This window comes from Pongo abelii, chromosome 6, assembly GCF_028885655.2.
Source record: "Pongo abelii isolate AG06213 chromosome 6, NHGRI_mPonAbe1-v2.0_pri, whole genome shotgun sequence".
In the NCBI taxonomy this organism is placed as follows: domain Eukaryota; kingdom Metazoa; phylum Chordata; class Mammalia; order Primates; family Hominidae; genus Pongo; species Pongo abelii.
Window position 1 is genome coordinate 109,852,197 of NC_071991.2, and position 5,931 is coordinate 109,858,127.

The following is a 5,931-nucleotide window of genomic DNA, read 5'->3' on the forward strand; positions in this document are numbered from 1 at the left end:
AACAAGCATTTTCCTATGTTTTGGCAAAACTAGAGTGGCAAGCAAGTTGCTGCCTTTGGATCAAAGAGAGACTTAGTGATGCCACATAGTTATGTGGACCAAGCCTTGCACTCTAGACCTACCTCCCCACCAGCTGTAAGGCTCTCCCCTCTACCTGCCATGATCCTCCCATCATCTCCAACATGTTGTGGTGGGGATCAGTGACATAAAAAGTCAGTTAAGCTGTTATATTCATTAGTCACTGTCCATGATTCTCTACTCTCGAGTATCTCTCCTGGATGCAAACCTGTGATTCATAAATAACATGGGAAAACATTTTTCATGCCAGATTTATGCCACCAGCACGATCTATTCTCCCTGCTGTGCCTTGCTTCACTTGTGACTAACATGTTTAGAGACCAGCATGTATTTTGAACCCACATGGAACTGGTTTTAAAAAAACACATTTTCAGAGATTTACAAATAGTTCTAAATGACAGGAAGGTGACTGAGATGAGGAACAGCTAGAGATTTTGGAAACAGGCTAATCACAAGGCAACGACATCAGTATACAGAAGTATTTACCACAGTGCTAGAACCTAGTGAACAATAAGTAATAGCCATTGTCATTTTTATTAAGTTGTTTCATGAGGAAGGAAAGAGAGGAATCCAAAGGTTAGGTGTTGTAAAGAATACCTCTTCTAATTAGGTAGGAGAGAATGTGTATCAATACACATGGATGTGGATTACAAATTAAAATCTGTATCCTGTATTTTCCTTACCAATACCCAAGTGTGTAGAACAAATTATGTATAAAGACTCTGAAGGCAGACCTGATATGCTAACACAAGGAATGTATCCTTTATGGTGAAAGTTATATGGAGTATAGACAGATTGTTTTGGCAAAAATATGGAAGTTATATTGGAGCAAAATGAGACTTGAGACAGGAGAATAAAGACAGTTAACAAGCTATAACAATAACTAGTGGAAAAAATGGTGAAGGCCTTCATAGGGTAAAGGCAGTAGGAATGGAGATGAGGGGATGGTTATATAAAATACTAGGTAGGAGGTGGAATTAGTAGGACTTGGAGACTAATGGGATGTGGGTAACGAGGAAGAGCTGGAGAGTCAAGGATAAAGCCCAAATTTTCGTTTGAGTAATAAAGCATGAATGGTACCATCCACAGGTACATGAATAGAGGGAACTAAGCAATTTGGGTGAGGCTCTACCTGATTTGAATGAGTTTGAGGAACCTGTGAAATGAGATGATTAGGACATGACTGAATACATGCACCTGGACTGCCAGAGATGTCTAGGTTGGAGACAGATGTTTGAGTAATCAGTGGAACATGTTATAGCTGAAATCCCAGGTGTGAATGAGATTACTGAAAGCAGGTGATGGAGTGAGCACAGAAGGAATACAAGAAAACCCAAAATATAGTGTAGAGAAAGAAGAGCTGGCAAAACACACTAAGGAATGTCCAGAAAAACAGCAGAAAAATCAAGAATAGTATTTATAGAAGCCAGAAAAAAAAAAAAAAAGGAAATAAAGGAAGTAGTTAATAAATGCTCTAGAGATCAGATATCTCTTTATTTGGCAATATGGAGGTCACTGGTGATTTAGTAAGAACACTGTCAGTGGAGTGCTGAGGGGAACCAGATTGCTATGGATACAAGATAAAATGGAAGCTGAGAAATTGGAGACTGAGTACAGAACACTCACTTTCAAATAACCTCACTGTAAGCAAAAAATAAAGATCTGATGTAGAATTGTGGGAGGATTTCTTTACTACTAAAAGGCCTTGAGAATGTTCATACTGTATTCTGAGGGAAAAGTGCCAGTAGAGACACTGAAGATACCAAATTGATAGGATTACAAAGCAGGTTTTTTTGTTTTTTTTTTAAGGAGTTTGGGGTTAGAGCTGAGTTTGATACCCAATTTCTTAGACATAGCTTTGTCATTTTGGTAAAGTTATGCCTCAGTTTCCTCATTCATAAAAGTATACCTACCATAAAAGGTAGGTGGGAGGATTCAACGCATCAGTACACAGAAGTACTTACCACAGTGCTAGAACCTAGCGAACAATAAGTAATAGCCATTGTCATTTTTATTAAGTTGTTTCATGAGGAAGGAAAGAGAGGAATCCAAAGGTTAGGTGTTGTAAAGAATACCTCTTCTAATTAGGTAGGAGAGAAATAGGAGAGAACGTGTATCAATACACATGGATGTGGATTACAAATTAAAATCTGTATCCTGTATTTTCTTACCAATACACAAGTGTGTAGAACAAATTATGTATAAGGACTCTGAAGAATCTAGAAATATCTATTATAAAATCCCATTAAAATGGCATCTATCTGAAATTCTATGTATAAACAAAATGATTTGTTTAGTGAAAATTCATTGTGCTATTTGTACTCCCAAGTCAAAAGACAAAGTTTTTTTGCTTTTTTTTTTTTAAAAAAAAACTTGTTTAGGGTGTCATTAACATGCAATATTGGGTCCAAAGTGTTTGGGGGTGAGGAGGATGAATCAAATGACCCATTGCAAGATTAAAATTGCTTTGAGGAAGTCTATAGTTTATATTAAAAATTAATGCAAATTTTGTTCATCAATACATTGGTATGTGTTTTAATATAAAAATATTTTTGAACTTAGAAAAGTTTACTTGGCATTGAGTGAACACTGCTTGTCTAGGAAGCTATGTCATACTCATTTATCCCTCACACACTGCTAAAAATCTTTGAGATACATCAATGTCTTTTAGGCTAGACCAAATAAAAACAAAAGCTTACTAAAACTGTCTACTTCTAACTATTTTAAGTTCAAACTTCTAAAATATTATGAGGTCATCATATAAGATGACTGGTCAACTTCATTTTTAAAATCAAAATGGCTTTTAGGTATTGAATATTTCAAAGCAAAACATCTTACGGGTAGCCCACAGTTTTCAATTTTAAGTCAACTTTGGTCTAAGTAATAATATTTCCTAATAAACATAAATGTAAATTATCAACAGAATGGATTCTCAAAACAATTACTGCTTAAACTTCATCGTTCTATATTGTTTCTATGTGTTATAATTAGTGAATAGGTAAGACAATATAAAAAAGGAGATACTTGTAGTTTCCCTAGCTTGTCCTTAACCTGCTTATGTTTATAGGCCTATTTTACTGACCTTCCAATTTAGTTGTCACTGATATGCATACTCAAATTCCTTCTTTGTTCATCAGTCAGATTTTTCTTTTAATAATTTCCATTTCTGATAAATTTCCAATCTGTCTAGATATAATAGTGAGGAAATCAATGATTCAATCTTAATGATATTAGAGTCATGATGGAAATGGACTCAACCCACAAAAAGCTATTTTTTGGCAACATCAGCTATGTTTTCATTCAAACTAGTCTGAAACAGTTTTTCCTTCTCTAATCTTAACACTTATTACTCTTAACTACAAATTTGAGATTTGCTTTCCTTTTACGGATTCTGTAAGTTTTTACTAAATTACTTGCTAAATGAAGATCTTGAAATAATATCCATTTAAGTAAAACTAAAGAAAATGTAGTAATTTACAATCAAGTTATTCCAATTTCTCCTTAGGATTCCAGATTTATTCACTCAGTCCAAAATATTTATTAAATGCTTCTCATTATGGACAAGGCACTCTTCTCGGTAACTGTGTACCAGAAATACCAACATGTGTAAGCCTCTGCCTAAAAAGAGGTGACAGTCTAATAGTTTCCAATACAGGAGACATTCAAAAGTACTGACAGATCTAACTCCTTTGAGCACTTACTGTCAAATATATCTAATCACATTTTTAAAATTAAATCATTTTCTTCTGGCATACATTATATTAACTATCATCACTTGTGGGAAAGTAATGTAGAATATTACTTTAAAAGAGACTAAGCTATAAATTTGAATACATATAAAAGCAGTACCCAAGAGTAAATATGTTTAAGCCCAAAATTACAAAATATCCAGTTACAAATAGATTCTAATAAAGATTTTACTCAAAAGAAAAATCTACCCACTAATGCATTAAATATAAGTGCATTTTAATTAAGACTTTAATTTTTTTAAAGCATAACTGGTCATAAGAATAATCCTCTGAAATGCATCTTTTCCAAAGAATTTTGAATTTATTAAGAGCAAGACAGAATTCTATGGAAATATAACCCCAAGTTTCCCAGGGAAGAGTTTAGATCAGAGCAAACTAAAAATTTTTGAATAAAATGACGGCATAACTGAAAAGTCATGGGGAGAGAAAGAACTTGGTTCCTTATTTATTTTGCAACAGTGTGTACACTATTTGCAAATGTACCCTAAAACTTAAAGCATAATAATAAAATTAAAAAATAAATAAATAATAAAAAAAAGAAAATAAAATTCATACTGATTTTTTTTTATTCTATTGAAAAAAAAAGATGCTTTTAGGGCTAGCGGTTTTGTGGTTTTAGCAAGGCATCACATGAGGAAACAAATACTAAACAAAATTATGTTGAAAAAATCTCCATGTTACCTCTTTCTTTTTAGTAGAATGGTAAAGTTTTGCCCTAAAATAATTCCTTTCACTCCAAGCAACTCTTTCTTAAAGATGACAGCCATAGACAAATTAGTGTCATTGTCAGATCTATTTTTTAATCTTTAGGTGAAAGTAACCAATCACTTTATTCTTCTTGTAATATTTCTTTTCTACACCCTTATTGTTTTTTTGTTTCTTTTTTTTTTTTGAGACGGAGTCTCTCTCTGTTGCCAGGCTGGAGTGCAGTGGCGCAATCTCGGCTCGCTGCAACCTCCGCCTCCCCGGTTCAAGAGATTCTCCTGCCTTAGCCTCCCAAGTAGATGGGACTATAGGCGTGTACCACCACGCCCAGCTAATTTTTGTATTTTTAGTAGAGACGGGGTTTCACCATGTTGGCCAGATGGTCTCCATCTCTTGACCTTGTGATCCACCTGCCTCAGGCTCCCAAAGTGCTGGGATTACAGGCATGAGCCACCATGCCTGGCTAAACATGTACTTTTTTTTTTTTTTGAGACAGAGTCCTGCTCTGTCACCCAGGCTGGAGTGCAGTGGCGCAATCTCAGCTCACTGCAACCTCTGCCTCCTGGGTTCAAGCGATTCTTGTGCCTTAGCCTCCCAAGTAGCTGGGATTACAGGCACCTGCCACCACGCCCGGCTAATAATAATTTTTTTGTATTTTTAGTAGAGATGAGGTTTCCCCATGTTGGCCAGGCTGGTCTCAAACTCCTGGCCTCAAGTGATCCACCCACCTAGGCCTCCCAAAGTGCTGGGATTACAGGTGTGAGCCACTGTGCCCGGCCTAGTTATTGTTTTTAAAATGTTTCTTAGCTTTGTGATACCATCCCAAAAAGCCATTTAGTTTTTTGTTTGTTTGGGTAGGAGAATTCATCAAAGTGGATATTCTATAAAGTTTTGGTTAACAAATTGGCTCAAGTCACATTCTTGGCCCAAAGACCATTTTTGGTTTCACTTTCACAGAAAATACATATCAAAAAGTTAGGTTTGTGGCTGTCAAACTGTCAGCTGTTTTTAAAATCTAATTTTTAGTACCACCTTAATACCACCTTATAAAGAATGCAGAATATACTTTTGTATTTGGCTTTCTTAAAGTGAAGAGATGATAATGCTTTAGTTAAAGCTAACCTGCTCACAAATAGCTGAGAAATTTAAAAGGAGATTTTACTTAACATTAGCTTTTTTTAAGCTCAAAGCTCACAATTTAAACATTTGGCTTTTCTACTACCCTACTGCTGAACACAGCAATAAAAAAAAAACTATACTATTTTATTTGGACAATGCTAATATAAATCCTTAACCTATAATGGAACCTTCCAAACATGAACTCTAAAACATGGGCATTTTTAATGACTACCACTTTTAATATACTAAAGTATTCAATATTTGCATGTTAAATGAAAAA

The 5,931-nt window shown here is 34.9% G+C and overlaps 1 long non-coding RNA gene across 2 annotated transcripts in view; it reads left to right on the plus strand.

Annotated features, from left to right (window-relative positions):
• Positions 1 to 5,931, plus strand: part of LOC129060453 (uncharacterized) — a 160,300-nt gene that overhangs the window by 138,947 nt on the left and 15,422 nt on the right. The gene's annotated exons all lie outside the window — the stretch shown is intronic.